The sequence below is a fragment of the Schistocerca nitens genome, chromosome 7 (assembly GCF_023898315.1).
Source record: "Schistocerca nitens isolate TAMUIC-IGC-003100 chromosome 7, iqSchNite1.1, whole genome shotgun sequence".
Lineage (NCBI taxonomy): Eukaryota > Metazoa > Arthropoda > Insecta > Orthoptera > Acrididae > Schistocerca > Schistocerca nitens.
Window position 1 is genome coordinate 124,924,919 of NC_064620.1, and position 19,918 is coordinate 124,944,836.

The window sequence follows — 19,918 nt, forward strand, 5'->3', positions numbered from 1 at the left end:
ACTGAGTGAAGGTCCTTCCCCCATTGTTAGCGAGAGAACATTGTGACCAGAACTGTATACGATGAACATTTGTAGTCGCTCATCTCACAGGAGGCCATTTCTCGCAGAGGCACATAAAGATGACTTAGCAACTTAACTGGAAGATTATGTGATTGGTTTCCTGAACACTCCTCCACTTTATTACGTCTCGACTGGACTGCAGATTCACTTGAACTTGAACCCCACGGAAAATCGCCGCGGTGGTCTCGCGGTTCTAGGCTCGCAGTCCGGAACCGTGCGACTGCTACGGTCGCAGGTTCGAATCCTGCCTCGGGCATGGCTGTGTGTGATGTCCTTAGGTTAGTTAGGTTTAAGTAGTTCTAAGTTCTAGGGGACTGATGACCACAGCAGTTGAGTCCCATAGTGCTCAGAGCCATTTGAACAATTTTGAACCCACGGAAAATCCGTGGGACATGTTGGAACAACAGGTGTCTTACCAGCACCTAAAACCTGTTAACATAAAAAGAAGCACATCTCTAGGTTGGTATGTGATTGTTGATACACCAGAAAATACATGGGTTCTGACACCCACCCGCAGCATATAACAAAACGGCTGCCATCCAGCGTGACACGATCTAGTGGTTCGATGTAAAAAAGATAGTGTTTGTATCGAAATAAATCCGAAATAAGTAGGTTCACAACCATTTCTATTGTAACCGATGACAAAGAAACGATTTTACAAGCTAGTAAGGGTACAAAAATCAACATGTACGAGATTCAGTTTCGTGGCAAGTAACTGGGACATTATATCCTCGTATCACTAATTTGAACAAACAAAAACATAATTTATATTTCAGAACATGGTAACAGGTTTGAATTTACAGTGCAGCAAAGTGGAAAGACAAAGTATGAAGCTATAAGCAGCTACCATTCAACTAATTATAAGCAACTTACCACTTTCCTTTGTACTACACACGAGCATTTCAGTTCAGATAGAAATGGTAACGAAACGATGCCAATATGACCTCGCAAGTCTAACTAAACTGCAACACAGAAATTACACTATGTGATCAATGGTATCTGGACACCTGGCTGAAAATGACTATAAAGTTCGTGGCGACCTCCATCGGTAATGCTGGAATTCAATATGGTGATGGCCCACCCTTAGCCTTGATGACAGCTTCCACTCTCGCAGGCATACGTTCAATCAGGTGCTGGAAGGTTTCTTGGGGAATGGCAGCCCATTCTTCACGGAGTGCTGCAATGAGAGGTATCGATGTCGGCCGGTGAGGCCTGGCACGAAGTCGGCGTTCCAAAACATACCAAAGGTGTTCTACATCTACACCCCGCAAGCCACCTGACGGACTGTGGCGGAGGGTACCTTGAGTACCTCTATTGGTTCTCCCTTCTATTCCAGTCTCGTATTGTTCGTGGAAAGGATTGTCAGTATGCCTCTGTGTGGTCTCTCTCTGATTTTATCCTTATGGTCTCTTCACGAGATATACGTAGGAAGGAGCAATATGCTGCTTGACTACTTGGTGAAGGTATGTTCTCGAAACTTCAACAAAAGCCCGTACAGAGCTACTGAGCGTCTCTCCTGCAAAGTCTTCCACTGGAGTTTATCTATCATCTCCGTGCTTTCGCGATTACTAAATGAGCCTGTAACGAAGTGCGCTGCTCTCTGTTGGAGCTTCTCTCTCTCTCTCTCTCTCTCTCTCTCTCTCTCTCTCTCTCTCTCTCTCTCCTATCAACCCTATCTGGTACGGATCCCACACTGCTGAGCAGTATTCAAGCAGTGGGCGAACAAGCCTACTGTAAACTACTTCCTTTGTTTTCGGATTGCATTTCCTTAGGATTCTTCCAATGAATCTCTGTCTTGCATCTGCTTTACCGACGATCAGCTTTATATGATCATTCCATTTTAAATCACTCCTAATGCCTACTCCCAGGTAATTTATGGAATTAACTGCTTCCAGTTGCTGACCTGCTATATTGTAGCTAAATGATAAGTGATCTTTCTTTCTATGTATTCGCAGCACATTACACTTGTCTATATTGAGATTCAATTGCGATTCCCTGCACCATGCGTCAATTCGCTGCAGATCCTCCTGTATTTCGGTACAATTTTCCATTGTTACAACCTCTCGATATACCACGGCGTCATCTGCAAAAAGCCTCAGTGAACTTCCGATGTCATCCACAAGGTCATTTACGTATATTGTGAATAGCAACGGACCTACGACACTCCCCTGCGGCACACATGAAATCACTCTTACTTCTGAAGACTTCTCTCCATTGAGAATGACATGCTGCGTTTTGGTATCTAGGAACTCTTCAATCCAATCACACAATTGGTCTGATAGTCCATATGCTCTTACTTTGTTCATTAAACGACTGTGAGGAATTGTATCGAACGCCTTGCGGAGGTCAAGAAACACTGCATCTACCTGGGAACGCGTGTCTATGGCCCTCTGACTCTCGTGGACGAATAGCGCGAGCTGATTCCTACAGAGTAGATTTCTAGTCTCCAGAAAAGTCATTATACTCGAACATAATACGTGTTCCAAAATTCTACAACTGATAGACTTTACAGGTCTATAGTTATGCCCATCTGTTCGACGTCCCTTCTTGAAAACGGGGATGACCTGTGCCCTTTTACAATCCCTTGGAACGCTACGCTCTTCTAGAGACCTACGGTACACCGCTGCAAGAAGGGGGCAAGATCCTTCGCGTACTCCGTGTAAAATCGAACTGGTATCCCATCAGGTCCAGCGGTTACCTCTTTTGAGCGATTTATTTGTTTCTCTATCCCTCTGTCGTCTATTTCGATATCTACCATTTTGTCATCTGTGCGACAATCTAGAGAAGGAACTAATTTGCAGTCTTCCACTGAGACAACAGCTTTGGAAAAAGACATTTAGTAGAACTACAGTGCAGTCTTCCACTGTGACAACAGCTTTGGAAAAAGACATTTAGTATTTCGGCCTTTAGTCTGTCATCCTCTGTTTCAGTACCATTTTGGTCACAGAGTGTCTGGACACTTTGTTTTGATCCACCTACCGCTTTGGCCCAAAATGTCTTAGGATTTTCTGCCAAGTCAGTACATAGAACTTTACTTTCGAATTCATTGAACGCCTCTCGCATAGCCCTCCTCACACTACATTTCGCTTCGCGTAATTTTTGTTTGTTTGCAAGGCTTTGGCTATGTTTATGTTTGCTGTGAAGTTCCCTTTGCTTCTGCAGCAGTTTTCTAACTCGGTTGTTGTACCACGGTGGCTCTTTTCCATCTCTTACGATCTTGCTTGGCACATACTCTTCTAATGCATATTGTACGATGGTTTTGAACTTAGTCCACTGATCCTCAACACTATCTGTACTTGAGACAAAACTTTTGTGTTGAGCCGTCAGGTACTCTGAAATCTGATGTTTGTCACTTTTGCTAAACAGAGAAATCTTCCTGCCTTTTTTGATATTTCTATTTACGCCTGAAATCAACGATGCAGTAACCGCTTTATGATCGCTGATTCCCTGTACTGCGTTAACTGTTTCAAATAGTTCGGGTCTGTTTGTCACCAGAAGGTCCAATATTATATCGCCACGAGTCGGTTCTCTGTTTAACTGCTCAAGGTAGTTTTCAGATAAAGCACTAAAAAAAATTTCACTAGATTCTTTGTCCCTGCCACCCGTTACGAACGTTTGAGTCTCCCAGTCTATATGCGGCAAATTATAATCTCCACCCAGAACTATAACACGGTGGGGAAATCTACTCGAAATATTTTCCAAATTATCCTTCAGGTGCTCAGCGACAACAGCTGCTGAGTCAGGGGGCCTATAGAGACATCCAATTACCTTGTCTGAGCCTGCTTTAACCGTGACCTTCACCCAAATTATTTCACATTTCGGATCTCCGTCAATTTCCTTCGATACTATTGCACTTCGTATCCCTATAAACACGCCTCCCCCTTCACTGTCCAACCTCTCTCTGCGGTATGCATTCCAATCTGAGTTTAGAATTTCATTTCTGTTTACATCTGGTTTCAGCCAACTTTCTGCCCCTAGTACTATGTGGGCATTGTGATCGTTTATTAATGAGGCTCTATAGGGTTCAGGTCAGGACTCGGTGCAGGTCAGTCCATTACAGGGACGTTATCGTTGTTTAACCACTCCGCCACAGGCCGTGCATTATGAACAGGTGCTCGATCGTGTTGAAAGATGCAGTCACCATCCCCGAATTTCTCTTCAACAGTGGGAAGCAAGAAGATGCTTAAAACATCAATGTAGGTTTTTTCTGTGATAGTGTTATGCAAAACAACAAGGAGTGCAAGCCCCCTCCATTAAAAATACGACCACACCATAACACCATCGACACCGAATTTTACTGTTGGCAGATGGCGTTCAACGGGTATTCACCATACCCAAACCCTTCCACATTGTGAACCGTGATTCTTCACTCCACACGACGTTTTTCCACTGTTCAGTCGTGCAATGTTTGCGCACCTTACACCAAGCGAGGCATCGTTTGTCATTTACCGGCGTGATGTGTGGCTGATGAGCAACCGCTCACCATGAGATCCAAATTTTCTCAGCTCGCAACTAGCTGTCATAGTACTTACAGTGAATCATTGATGCAGTTTGAATTCCTGTGCGATGGTCTGGATATATGTCTGCCTATTACACATTACAACTGTGTTCAACTGTCGGCGGTCTGTCAGTCAACGGTTTTGTGCTATACGTGTCCCTTCACTTTGCCACTTTACTACCACATCAGAAACAGTTGACCTAGGGATGTTTAGGTGTGTGGAAATCTCGAGTACAGAGGTATGGCACAACTGACACCCAGTCATCTGACCACATTCGAAGTCCGTGAGTTCTACGGAGTGCCCCATTCTGCTCTCTGACGATGTCTCACGATTACTGAGGTCGCTGATATGCAGTACCTGGCAGTAGTTGGCAGCACAATGATCCTAATATGATAAGCGTATGATTTTGGGCGTGTCCGGATACTTTTGATCACATAGTGTAAATTGAAATGGTCTCACAAAGTAGAATTTCTGTAACAGCATACACCTCCATCAGACATAGATAATCTTCTGCGCGAACATGTTTCCACTACTGGCATTCAACACAACCCACAACATGACATGCATTAGAAGACCCTAGAAGGACTTCAAGACCTGCAGTCGATTTGGTCGAAAACAAACAGACGCCCCCAGAGATGTAAAACTGCTTCAGTAACCACGGAAAGAGGTTGCTGCGGTGTGTATATCGATTAATGGAAACTGATGATAGCAGACTTGCGTAAAGAATTGGAAAGGCCAGGATTGCGATGTTCTAAAATCAAAATACAATAGGGAGAAATGAGAGCGCCAAATGAACAGGCTGCTTTCAACCTAACCCATCAAATCCCTGATTGCCTGCAGGCATTGTACATAAACCTGACGCACTCGTGGCACGCCCTCTAAGAATACGGATTGTGACACGGCAGCCTGCGAATCCCGGCCGTACGTCTCATCTGCTATTGTGTGGCAGCCCCGTGCGAGTGCTGCAATCAGCAGGGAGCAGAAACGAAATTAGGCGGCCTCTCCTGGAGCTCCCCCGTCAGCAGCATCAGCGGCGGCACACCCAACGCCTGCCGCCTGCTGCCGTGATTGCGCGCAGCGATCTGGAGACGAGGCCGCCCCCGCCGGCCGCTGCTGACTCAGAGGGCGCCACAGCACGCGCCGCACCTCAGCTCGCGTCGCCCTCGCCCCTCTACTCGCGGCTAGGCGGCGGCCACGTGGTGCGCACGTGGGGTGGGCTCCGGTCCGCTCCGCTGAGTCCGGGCAACGGCCTGCAGCGCCTCCACCGGCCATCAAATTACACGTGAAATACAGGCGCGGCGGCCGGAATAGAACGGGCGTACGGCGCTAAATCACCGCCCGCGCCGACTTTAATATTGCCGAGGAGGCCAAGTGTGAAGCGCCGACGCCTGTGCGGGATGCCTACAGAAAATTAATGCGTTTCGATGCGTGGGGAGGAGGGCCTCCCACTATCGGCCAGAAATGGAGGGGGAAAAACAGGATCACGTTGGAAGTGCATTGTCAGAAGTGACAACAACAAATCTTTTTCTTGAAATAATATATACTGCTAGAGTCATTTGTTACTAATATTGTTTTAGCATGACACGTTTCGGCAACATGCTGCCATCGTCAGGTGCCTTTACAGTTACTTTTAGATTATAATTAATATGAAATGTGGTTAGTTTCCTTTGCTGCGTGTGCCAGTCTGGCAAAGGAAACTAAACTCATTTCATGTTAATTGAAATGTAAAAGTAACTGATGAAGGCAGTATGCTGTCGAAACACATCGTGGTAAAACAGTATTAGTAACAAGTGAATCATCATCATCATCATCATCATCATCATTCAACAATTCCAGTTTCCTGGGTACTGTAATGAGCCTCCTCCACTTGACCCTGTCCAGATACACCTGCTTACGGAGAACATCACCCACTGTGCATCCTTTGCTCACTGGATCAGCCTTGATAAAGTCCATCCATCCGGTCTGAGGTCTTCCTTGAGGTCTCTTCCTATCCTCCTATCTTTCCAAATTTATTTTGGCTGTTCTACTTTACACCATTCTCATCACATGGCCGTAAAATCGAAGTCTAGATGCGCCAATTCGATCTAAAACCGATGCCTTTACTCTGGCTTCTTTTCTCACCACCTCATTCCATCTTGGTCTTCTGGATGGTGGATCTAAGGAAACTCTGGTGCTTGCAACCTTGATGATCCTCTTTTTGTGACGGTGCATGTTTCAATACCATAGCTCAATATTTGTATGAAATAACTATTAATCATCATCAGTTTGGCCGGTTTCCTCACCCGTGTGGAGTTTGCTGGTCTCCCATCGGGCGCCTCCCCAGGTGGCGGATGAGGGAATGTTCACCAGATATGGCGTGTATCGGGGAAATAAAGTACCTGGGGTGGACCGAAACCCGCAGCTGTCCCCTTGTAGTATGATACTGGCTTATCAAAGGTTCAGGGAGTAAACCCTGAAAGAAAATTCTCATTTACGTTACGCTTAGCAAGCCAGTAAAAGAGGGTATGTGTAGTTGCTTTCAATACATACAAGAGCCTCGGAAAGCGATCAACTCGATTAAGATACCAACATGTGCAGACCCATGTCAGGGACGATGGTCTACGGCCTGATGAAAGACAGGGCCTTGCAAAATTGCAACAACCCCAGAGAAGGCTTACACGAACTGGGACCAAAAAACTACTCAGCCTCAAAGGAAAATGTGAAGAACCAGTGGACCTTATGTAAAGAAGAAAATTAATGATAACAGGGATGAGTGAAACAGAATGGAGAGGGAAGGGTACGTAGAAACTGAGGAAAAAGTATACACGGTACTGGCATGCAAACGACAAAGAGAAGAAGAATGGTGTCGGTTTAATCATAAATGTACAAGGAGTCACTGATGTTCAGAACATTAGTGAGAGAATAATAAAGATGACTGTTCATTTTGGGAAAAGAAATACTAAATGTAGCACAGGTGTATGCACCTCAAACTGGATGTTGTCAAAAGGATAAGAACCTTAAACATTCGGAAAATGTCATTAGTAAAGAGAGAGTGATCATCATAAGAGACCTAAATGCACAGATTGGGACAGGGAGAACAGTATATGAGAATGTAATGGGACCCCATCGATATGATATAAGAAATATAGGTGAACATCTCCTTGACTTGGACCGGTGGTGAAAAACAGTTGGTTTGAGAAGAGACAGAAACATAAGATAACACGATACAGCTGAGTTGGTTTACAAAAGACTGTAATTGATTATGTCATCATAGATGAAGAGAGCAGAAGAATGGTAACTGATGACAGAGTAATCCCTAACGAGAGCCTGGACAGTAATCACTGTTTATTAGTTGCGGACCTGAGAAACTTCCATGTGCCAAAAGTACAGAAAAAGAATATGCCAAAAATCAAAGTATGGGAACTCCAGAAAACTGAAGAGAGCTGAATATCAGAACCGGATAAAATTCTTGTTACCAATAGATGAAAAGAAAAATGGAGAGGCAGAATGGACTAGACCAAGGGACACATTTGTGAAAGAAGCCTCCAAAGTTTGTAGAAAGACAAGCATTATGAAAAGAGAGAAGGAAACATCTTGCTGGAATGAAAGTGAGAGATCAGTAATCAGGGAAATAAATCTCTTCAGGAAAGAGAGGGATAGGGAGAAAAATAAAACGGAACTTATTAGAGATGGCAAAGATCAGAAATCTCGAACAAATGTACCGAATCAAGAAACTGGAAGTTGAAAGAACAGTCGCAGAAGAAAAGACCAAGGCCAGGAAGATATTCACTCATAAATTGGAGGAGGACAGTAGAGGGAATAAGAAACTGTTCTATAAGGTTATCATAGGTAAAAGGAAACCAATGAATACGATAAAAGCACTTGAAGATGGAAATGGAAATCTGGGTACGACAGAAAGTGCCATGAGAGAAGTCCTGAAAAACCATTTTCACCACCTATTAAATAGATCAATTGAAGAACCACATACAGAACTGGAAATCCACTCTTACAATGAGGAGCCTCCCATCACCTGGGCAGAAACAGTGGCAGCCTTAAAATCTATGTCTAAAGGAATACCTTCAGGTGCAGATGAAGTGAACACAGACATGATAAAGGCAACAGGTATCCAAGGCATACAGTGGCTGCACCGAGTACTCAATACCATATGGGCAGATAACATAATACCTGCGGATTGGTTGATGATGATGATGTTTAGTTTTGAGGGGCGCTCAACTGCGCGGTTATCAGCACCTGTACAAATTCCCAACCACTACTCAGTCCAATCTCGGAACTTTTTGGTATGATGATGAAATGAGGAAGACAGCACAGACACCCAGTTATCTCGAGGCAGGTGAAAATCTCTGATACCGCCTGGAATCTAACCCGGGACACCGTGCTCGGGAAGCGAGAACACGACTGGGAGACCACAAGCTGCGGACTGCGGATGGAAGCAGGGGTGTAATAATTCCTCTGTTTAAGAAAGGGTGCAGGTGGCAGGCGGAAACACACGAACTATAGAGGAATAACCCTGTTGTCTCATGGGCTGAAAATACTCGAGAAGATAATAGAAAAGAGACTGAGAACTATCATAGAACCACAGCTGGAGGAGGAACAATACGGCTTCAGAAGTAACAGATCAACATTAGATCTAATTTTTAGCACCCGCATGTCGATGGAAAAATATTGGGAGAAAAGCAAGAACCTGGATTTTTGGATTAGATTATGTGAGGGCAGAGACCAAACAGCTAGGTCATCGGTCTCATCGGATTAGGGAAGGACGGGGAAGGAAGTCGGCAGTGCCCTTTCAAAGGAACCATCCCGGCATTTTTCCTGGAGCGATTTATGGAAATCACCGAAAACCTAAACCCGGATGGCCGGAAACGGGATTGAACCGTCGTCCTCCCGAATGCGATTCCAAGAACCTGGTCATTGCATTTCTGGATTTAGAAAAAGCCTATGATAGTGGTATAAGAGGTAAGATCTGGGAATGCCTGCGAAAAAAGAACGTGCCTGGAGGACTACTAAAAAAAATCAGACATTGTACAAAGTCTGTACTAATTGTGTACAAATTGAGGAAGGACGATCGTCATGGTTTGAGACCAAGAGTGGAGTTCAGCAAAGAAGTGCACTGTCGCCACTACTATTCATCACTTGTATGGTTACTATAATGAAGAACGTCAAGGAGAAGTCAGGTGAACTGATGGCATTTGCCTTTGCTGATGACATCATGGTTCAAATGGCTCTGAGCACTATGCGACATAACTTCTGAGGCCATCAGTCACCTAGAACTTGGATCTAATTAAACCTAACTAACCTAAGGACACCACACACATCCATGCCCGAGGCAGGATTCGAACCTACGACCATAGCGGTCGCTCGGTTCCAGACTGTAGCGCCTAGAACCTCACGGCCACTCCGGCCGGCATGACATCATGATTTGGGGTGAAACTGAATAGGAAGTACAGATCGGACTTGCTGAATGTGAAATCTCAGTTCCAGAAATATAACCTCAACATCAGCAAGACCAAAACAGTGGTGATGGCAGTGAACAGAGATGAGCGGCCAGCAAGTGTAAAACTAGGAGACCACCAACTAGAGTGTGTGGACGGTTTTCCTCACCTTGGAAGCTTAATTTCTGGCGATCACTTGGTCAGAAATGAAATCACCAACAGAGTGAAAAAAAGTGACAAGTGAATGTCACCGTACATATTATTTCATAAAAATCTCACAGTACACTCGCAGCCCTCAAATAACACCCATATAACATGGATAAACTTGAGTAAAATACGTCTTCTGCTCGCACACCTACCAGCTTGCGCTGCGCTGCTATTCTTATAAATCGGGTCTTGAGAAGCAGGAACATCAGCAGACTGGCCGGAGGGCAATGAGTATCGATGATTCCTTATCTTCCCAACGTCCCAAGTTGTTCTACATCTACATCCAAACTCAGCAGACCACTGACATACATCAGCAGACTGGCCGGAGGGCAATGAGTATCGATGATTGGTTGTCAAATTAAACACCTTACAGCCGTCCAGTTTCCAACCTTATTATATTTGGCGTTATAATACGCCATCTTCAGGCCCCTCACCGACGTGTGTGAAGAATCTACCTCGATTGTGATCAAAACAGGGGCCAGCAATACTGGTATTAGTAGATTTTTGGTATAGTGATTACTTAAATTATCACCTGCCAACTCGGCCCCTGTTTTGATCACAACCGAGGCAGATTCTTCCTACACGTCGGTCAGGGGCCTGAAGATGGCGTAGCATAACGCTGAAGATGGTTGTCAAATAAAATAATGGATTTCTTCCCGCTCTGGTCACATGCGGAGCGCGAAAAGAACGACAAGCTCTTTGCTCGCTCAAGCCGTTCTCACTCGGGACAAGGCAGATACGGTAGCCTTTGACGCGGTCGAGAGATCCGACCTCACGGGGCACGGGACGATCTCGTTAACGTGATTTGCAGTCTCAGATCTCTCCACCGCCCGTACGCGGCGCAATTTGGCTCGCAGACCACTCCATTTCTTTACGAAAATGGACGTGCGTAGTACAGCTGCGTTAACTCTGTTAGTGATTGTCCAAAAAAAAAAAAAAAAAAAAAAAAAAGTGGAGGAATTCGCGATGGAAGTTCTAAGCTCATATATCACTTGGACAGCGAATTGCTGGTAGAGGAACACTACATAACGCTGCACAACGATCTGATATACCGTACATACTAGTAGAAGTTAATCTTATCTCAGCTGAATTTTTGTCCTGTTTTCGAATTAAAATTGATAATAGTTAAGGTAAAGTGTCTAACTCCGCATGCGTAATATCCATACATTATATCATAATTTCTATGTTACATGGACTCCTAACGTATTTCATCAATGATTTCAGGATCGAGATCCGTTTAGTAACTTCATTCGAGTGGAAGGATAGATTTTTTTCTGAGATGCTCACTGTACCCGAAAATGATATTTACGGCCAAGATACAAACATGAGCGGGTACATAAACTCAGAAATTGGCATATATATTTTACAGAGAGTTTCATAGTAGCAGAACCTTCCAATGTGCAACTTTTGTTTACTTTTAGACATGAGCAGCCAGTCACGTTAATATTTCTGGCGATCGGGGAATTAACATACCAATAGATGATTGAGTGAGCATGGCCCGAAAGACAATAAACGGGGAAAAGAATGTATCCTCAGATCGTCTTCGAACTTGTTACGTGCATTACCGATGGACCGCTGGCGTAAATTTAAAGCCTCTTCCAGTGCACCATTTCCAGTAACTCCACGTCGCTCTCCCGTGAATAAAACAGACCTGTGAGCATTCGTGCTAATCTGAGTTATACACTTTCCAGATCCTCTGTCAGTCTATATAGAATGAGTGCTCACGCACTCGATAAATACGATAGTATGGGTACCAAGAGTGTTTCGGAAGCAGTATCTTTTCTAGTATCATTGTATTCTCTCATATCGTACCAGTGTACTGATCGACCGCCTGCTTTACACTTACACTGCTGGCCATTAAAATTGCTAGACCACGAAGATGACGTGCTACAGGCGCGATATTTAACTGACAGGAAGAAGATGCTGTGATATGCAAATGATTAGATTTTCAGAGCATTCACACAAGGTTGGCGCCGGCGGCGACATCTACAACGTGCTGACATGAGGAAAGTATCCAACCGATTTCTCATACACAAACAGCAGTTGACCGGCGTTGCCTGGTGAAAAGTTGTTGTGATGCCTCGTGTAAGGAGGAGAAATGCATTTTATCCGCACGGCTTTAACGGATCGTGCAACCACATCTCGATCCCTGAGTCAACAGATGGGGACGTTTGCAAGACACCAACCATCTGCACGAACACTACGACGATGTTTGCAGCAGCATGGACTATTAGCTCGGAGACCATGGCTGCGGTTACCCTCGACGCTGCATCACAGACAGGAGCACCTGCGATGGTGTACTCAACGACGAACTTGGGTGCACGAATGGCAAATCGTCATTTTTTCGGATGAATGCAGGTTGTGTTTACAGCATCATGATGGTCGCATCCGTGTTTGGCGACATCGCGGTGAGCGCACATTGGAAGCGTGTATTCGTCATTGCCATACTGGCGTATCACCCGGTGTGATGGTATGGGATGACATTGGGTTCACGTCTTAGACACCTCTTGTTCGCATTGACGGCACTTTGAACAGTGGACGTTAAATTTCAGATGTGTTACGACCCGAGGCTCTACCCTTCATTCGATCCCTGCGAAACCCTACATTTCAGCAGGTTAATGTACGACCGCATGTCCTGTACGGGCCTTTCTGGATACAGAAAATGTTCGACTGCTGCCCTGGCCAGCACATTCTCCAGATCTCTCACCAACTGAAAACGCCTGGTCAATGGTGGCCGAGCAGTTGGCTCGTCACAATACGCCAGTCACTACTATTGATGAACTGTGGTATCGTGTTGAAGTTGCATGGGCAACTGTACCTGTACACGTCATCCAAGCTCTGACTGAATGCCCAGGCGTATCAAGGCCGTTATGACGGCTAGATGTGGTTGTTCTGGGTACTGATTTCTCAGGATCTATGCACCCAAATTGCATGAAAATGTAATCACATGTCAGTTCTAGTATAATATATCTGTCCAATGAATACCCGTTTATCATCTGCATTTCTTTTTGGTGTAACAATTTTAATGGCCAGTAGTGTAGTAGTGCCTATGTGATCATTCCGTTTCATATCGCTGAAGAGATTGGCGCAGGAGAGGAATTTGTTGCAAGCAACATGAAACAGTGTGGACGAAGTTTCGTCATATTCGACACACGGCTCTTGGAGTTGTAGTTACGATTTTCCTTTGATTTATGGAAAACAATGTGGACACGCCGTCGTCAGTGTTCCGTCCTGGGAGTACGGCGTGGCATTTATTATTGGAAATATTAATGGTGACGAGGGTGCGGCACGTCGCGTTAGGAGTGGAGTGGAGAGGAAAGCCGGGAGAGGGCGGAGCCAGCTGCGTCATTGTCCGCGCGGCGCCCTCGCACGCGGCTGCCAAAGCCACCCTCTCGACCTCCACCCGGTTCCACCCCTCTCCGTTCGACTCCCCTTTGTGGCGCCCGCTCTCAGAAAACTGATGGAGACGCACGGAATTAGGGAGGGGAAGCGGGCGGCTGCCGTGTCGACACAGCACAGGGGATTTATTCGCGACGCTAAATTAAATTGGAGTGGCCTCACAGGCGATGCCCGAGTTGCCAGAGCCGCTTAGTCCCGCGACACGGCGGATCTGTTGCGTGCGGTGCGGAGGGACAGGACCGCCACTGTTTGTCCACGCTCGGGTGGGTCGCGCCAAGCCTCTATCGAGACCCCGCTGCGACGATCCCGCAGGAAATGAGATTTCCGCGATTAATGCCGACTACATTTTAATCGAAAGTGTATTACTGCACGCGCCGCGGGGTCACGACTGCGCCCGTATCGCCTTAACGGCAGACGGCCGGCGGGGGTCCGCGAGCGTTCGCCGTCACGGTGGCAGCGGCCGTGATTTGGGACCGGCGCTGCGGCCGCACAGTGAGCAGTGAGTCACGTCTCCGGAGAGGGTTCGCGGTGCGTCCCCGCTAATGCGTGTCGAGCTCCACCCGCGCGGATGCGTGGGAAACGGAGCGTCTTTCTCACGCTACGCGAGTCCAATTCCATCTCGGCCGCACCCCTCGGTTCCTCCACCCTATATACGATGTGTTCACGGCCAAATGCACTGCAGTGTAAGCGTATTAGGGAACTGTGCGATGGAACGACGAAGCCAGCCGGAGTGGCCAAGCGGTTCTAGGCGCTACAGTCTGGAAACGCGCTACCGCTACTGTCGCAGGTTCGAATCCTGCCTCGGGCATGGATGTGTGTGATGTCCTTAGGTTAGTTAAGTTTAAGTGGTTCTAAGTTCTAGGGGACTTATGACCTCAGCAGTTAGTCCCATAGTGCTCTGATCCATTTGACCATTCTTTTTTTGGAACGACGAACGACCTGCTGTTGATTACGGATGAAATTCTGCAAATAATCAAAGTGCATAGCAAATTTATTCCACTGATGTTGTCGTTGTCGTGGTTGTTGCCCTTGTTCTGATGTTGCTACGCTTTGATCTGGGCAGAACGGAAGTGATGGCGTGCAGTTTACCCTGAATAGCGAAAGAAACTGGAACACTTGCCTAATATCGTGTTGTGTCGCAACACGACGTTACATGGACTCGACTAATGTGTGAAGTAGTGCCGGAGAGAACTGACGCCATGAGTCCTGCAGGGCAGTCCTTAAATCCGTAAGAGGACGAGGGGTGGAGATTTCAACATCACGTGGCAAGACATCCCAGATATGCTCAATAATGTTCATGTCTTGGGAGTTAGGTGGCAAGCGGAAGTGTTTAAACTCAGAAGAGTGTTCGGGGGATGGGGCAGGGGAGGGGTGGGAGGTGCCGCATTGTTCTTCTGGAATTGTCCAAGTGTGTCGGAATGTACAATACACATGAATGGGTGCAGGTGATCAAACACGATGTTTACATACGTGTCACCTGTCAGAGTCGTATCTAGACGTATCAGGGGTCCCATATCACTCCAACTGCACGCGCCCCACACTATTACAGAGCCTCAAACAGCTTGAAGAGTCCTCTGCTGACATGCAGGGTCCACGGATTCATGAGGTTGTCTCCATACCCGTACTCGTCTATCCGCTCGATACAATTTGAAACGAGACTCGTTCAACCAGACAACATGTTTCCAATCCTCAACAGTCCAATGTAGGTGCTGACGGGTGCAGGCGAGGTGTAAAGCTTTGTGTCGTGCAGTCATCAGGGTTACACAAGTGGGGCTTCGGCTTCGACAGCCCATATTGACGATGTTTCGTTGAATCGTTCGCTGGCTGACACTTGTTGATGGCCCACCATCGAAATTTGCAGCAATTTGCGGAAGGTTTGCACTTCTATTACTTTGAACGATTCTCTTCAGTCATCGTTGGTCCCGTTCTTGCAGGATCTTTTTCCAGCCGCAGCGATGTCGATTTGATGTTTTACCGGATTCTTGATATTCGCGGTACACTCTTGAAGTAGTCATACGGGAAAATCCGCACTTCATCGCTACGTCGGAGATGCTGTGTCCCATCGCTCGTGCAGCGACTATAACATCAGGTTCAAACTCACTTAAATATTGATAGCCTGCCATAGCAGCAGCAGTAACGGATATAATAACTCCGCCACACACTTGTTGTCTTATATAGGCGTCGCCGACCGCAGCGCAGTCTTCTGCCTGTTTACATATCTCTGTTTTTGAGTGAGCATGCGTGTATCAGTTTCTTAGGCGCTTCAATGTATTTTACAATGTTCAGAGAACTTACGGGAATGGAGACTTCTTCGGGACACACACAGAAACACACACACACACATACAGCTAAATGCAAAAACCTGCATCTATGGTGGTAAGGTCACTTCTTTAATTTAATACCAACTGTTTCCATAATAATACTTTCCCAATAGCTGGAAGTGTACACTATAATCTCTGTACGGTTTTTTTTTTAATAGGTTGCCTGGCATCAGTGTTCATTAGCAGATTTCGCAGGCTGCTGTAAGCGCGTTTTTATGATCAATACATTGCGCCTTCAGAGTGCTATTGCTCTGACTAAAGTATGACACACCTTTGTGGTCTGACCAGTGTGTGATACAACAGCACTGCAAAGCATACAGTAGACACCCGCCTTCTGCAAATCTTTGGATGGATGGATTTAAAGTTGATGAGTCCTAAGAGCCTGATCACCAGTGCCCTTTCTCAACATCGTCCTACTCGTGGTTGAGTAGTAACTCTTTTGGAAACAAAAACCAAAGACAGTTTTGTATGCAATCTCCAGTCAAGATCACCCTTTACACACTCTAGGGAGGGCCTAGTGTATTGTTGTACTTGTGTCTTGAAAATGACGATTTCCACTACTTGAAATTCCATTCCTGCAAATTATTGGAACATGTTACATCGGGAGAAAACGAAGTTTCATATTTTACAAGTGTTTATTCAATTCTTGATATTATAATATAGACTATCCGACCAGAACTATCAGGAATGTCCACGAGATGTCACGAGCAGCGGACCCATCGATGTGGGAAAGACGGAGAGTATTGTGTTGTCAGAACAGAAGCAGTAACATCAGGACTGGTCGATCAAAAGAGCTCGGCAACTTCGAACGTGGACTAGTCACTGGGTTTCACCTAAGTAACGAATTCACCAGGAACATTTCAATGGTGAAGTGAGAACGCGAAGGAGCAACCACAGATAAACAAAAACCAGGTACACTTCATGCCTTGATGTACAGGGTCCGGGGACCATTGCTCAGCATCTGCCGCCAGTCCAGCTAGCACAATGATTTTGCATCATGAGTTAAAAGGAATTGGGTTCGATGATCGAGGAGCTGCTCGTGAGACACACATTTGTGTAGTCTTTGCTATGTGACGTGTGAGACGGTGCACAGAGTGACATCACAGGACAATGGATGACTGGAAACGAGTATTATGTAGTGATCAGTCCCGCTGTGCCCTTTGGCAATATTAGGGAATGTCTGAGTCTGGCGAGTTCCTGGGGATCGCTACCTACCAACATGTGTTGTACCAACAGTACGGTATGGAGGTGGTAGTGTTACGGTATAGGGGTCTTTCTCGTGGTCAGGGTGCGGTCCCCTTATTGCTCTGAAGAAAACGCTAAATGCGGAATGATGTGAACAAATGGTACAGTACTGTGTACTGCAAAAAATGGTGGAACAGTTCTGAGAAGATGCTTGTTCATATCAGCATAAGATTGCTCCCTGCCATAAAGCAGCATCTGTGAGGCAGTTGTTTTGAGGAGGACAACATTCTTGAAATGGACTGGCCTGCTAACAATCGTGACCTGAACTCTGTGGAACATCTTTTCTGTCTTTACTTGGGTTTCAGCTCCACACCCTAGAGGCGTCGATAATAATCAAAGTCTACACATTGAGGCTGTATCACCTAATCAATATACGTAGATATATACATACATATCCAGTGATCATAGGCATACAGACTACGCACTGCACCCACAAAATGCCGCCATTCATTCCTGCTTTGTGCTGTGTTCCTCCAGATGTCTTCAGTCCCCATGGCTGACAAGACCAGACGACACAGCCCTGCCCTGGTCATCCGACAAAGCGTCTGGTGATTGGTTTCCCCTGAAGTACCTTCTTCACCTTTCTTCTGGCTATAGTGTACATGAACTGTCAACTGCTTTATTTTGTACTTCAGGTTCTTCTGTAGAATTGTTGGTTGTTACATCAGGTGGTAGATTTCTTTGTTCTTTCTCCTCCTCCGTTCTCCATTACCTAAGATCGGGCACCATATCTTCCTTATTAACAGTTTTTCCTTTTCTCATTCACTCATGCTCCGTGTTTCTGAACCGTACGTGACTACTGAGCATATCACTGTGTTATAGATTCCCACCTTAGTGTTCACTGATATTGATTTTGAGCTGCCTGTCTCCCTGAGGGAATACATGCGTGTCATTCCCACTGCTTTTCTTCCTTTGGCATCCTTTTCTATAGTGTTGGTTCTGGTATACCAAGATCGCAAGTATTTCTAGTACTGAACTCCCTTGAACTTCATGCCAAAGAAATTATTGTTGGTCTTGTCTTCTGTCTAATTGCACGAATCCTGTTTTGTCTTGATTCAGCTTTAGCCCAGTCTTCTATGCATAGTTGTGCATCTTTTGGTACATTTATTTGAACTCATGGTTTGATTCACTTAGTAATATTAAATCATCTGCGTATGCGAGACAATTTAAATTAACATCCATCTGCACTCCGGCCCACTCTTGTTGCGTATGTGTCAAGAACATAGGTGACCGACCTGTGGGGCCAACGAGATACCTCCAAATATGAAGCAAATCTCGCACGATTGGCAGCAGTTAATATCTTACCGCATCAGTGATTTTCGTACATCGTCTGGATGAAACTGTTTCAGACGTATACCAACGACTTCAGTAGGTTTTGGATAAATGTCGAGGGCTAATAGCCTCATATTAGACGTCATAAATGTACGTACCACACATACAGATTTCATAACCTCATAAAGCTCAGAACGACAGCGCAATAAAAATTCGTTAGGGGTAACAATACAACGCAATAAAATAAATAAGGATGCCCTTTTTGGCGCCTAGCAGCATGCTTCTTTTTGTGCCGTCCTGTTTTGAGCATTACCACACATCACCTATCGCTAGAACATATTTAATCAATGAGTATTAATATTTACAACCTACATAGTCTCTTACTACGAACAGATACTTGTGTGTTCATATAGGAAATAACCCACTGCAAAGTTACGTGAGTGTGCATGTAATAGGTCGCATGTAGCAAAGTAAACGACATGGTATGAACCAAGCACAAGGTCACCACTGTATAAGAGTCTGTGAAGTCATTTAATTCTTTTTGAACAACCCGGCATATCGGAGGCTGGCAAACCATTGACTCTATATAGTCTACCCGCTGGTGATGGGCGGTAATGCTCAGAACTGTTAACGAAAAAATGTTAGAATTAGTAAATGGAGCTTAATACATATTGATCAAATCTGAACATCGCGTACTTCAAGTCTACACTGTAACCAAGATTCAAAGCCATATAATACTTTTCCCCATTCCTATACTCTTTCTCCCTTATGATTTTTTTCTGCGTAATCTTGACAACAATCGTAACATTTGGTTTTGCATTTACGGACACCAATGACATAAAATTTGTCTCATGTCCGTAGTGGCCACTTAGTGTCCGCAATATTCCTGTCGATATAGTTAGGTAAATTTGGAAAACCGTTATTATGACCTATCCGTAACTGTGCAAAATATACGAATAGTGTAACTGATGTTTCACGAACACGATGTACAGAGCTTCGTATTCTTACTGTATTTTTTAGCGAAAAAGCCTGTTTTTACGATGATATGTATACATTTCGGACGATTCTAAAGTCTGACATTTGCTGAAGCAAAATATTTTGCAGTACCACTTGAAAATGGCCCAAACGTCGAAACTGCAATTGTGAAGAAAATAATTCCTACAGTGAATGGCGAATTCTATGCCCTTTAAAAAAAACTGCGATACGTAGTTTCAGTTCGACCGCGGCCTAGTGCGACGGCGTCGCTAGGGCAGGTCATCCTGCGGCGATGTCCAGAAACAAGTTTGACGACCGTCCAATCAATTAACGTGTCGAACTATTCCATTTGCGTAGTGACAGAAAAGCTCGTTCTTCAACACAGCGCTATCCTAATTGCTATAAATAGGAGAAATCTCAGTTTAGAGCATCTTAGTTGATTCGCTTTGGACCATCACTCTAAAGTATTGCGGAGAACCAACTCAGAAATTTCACATACATCATTTTCATT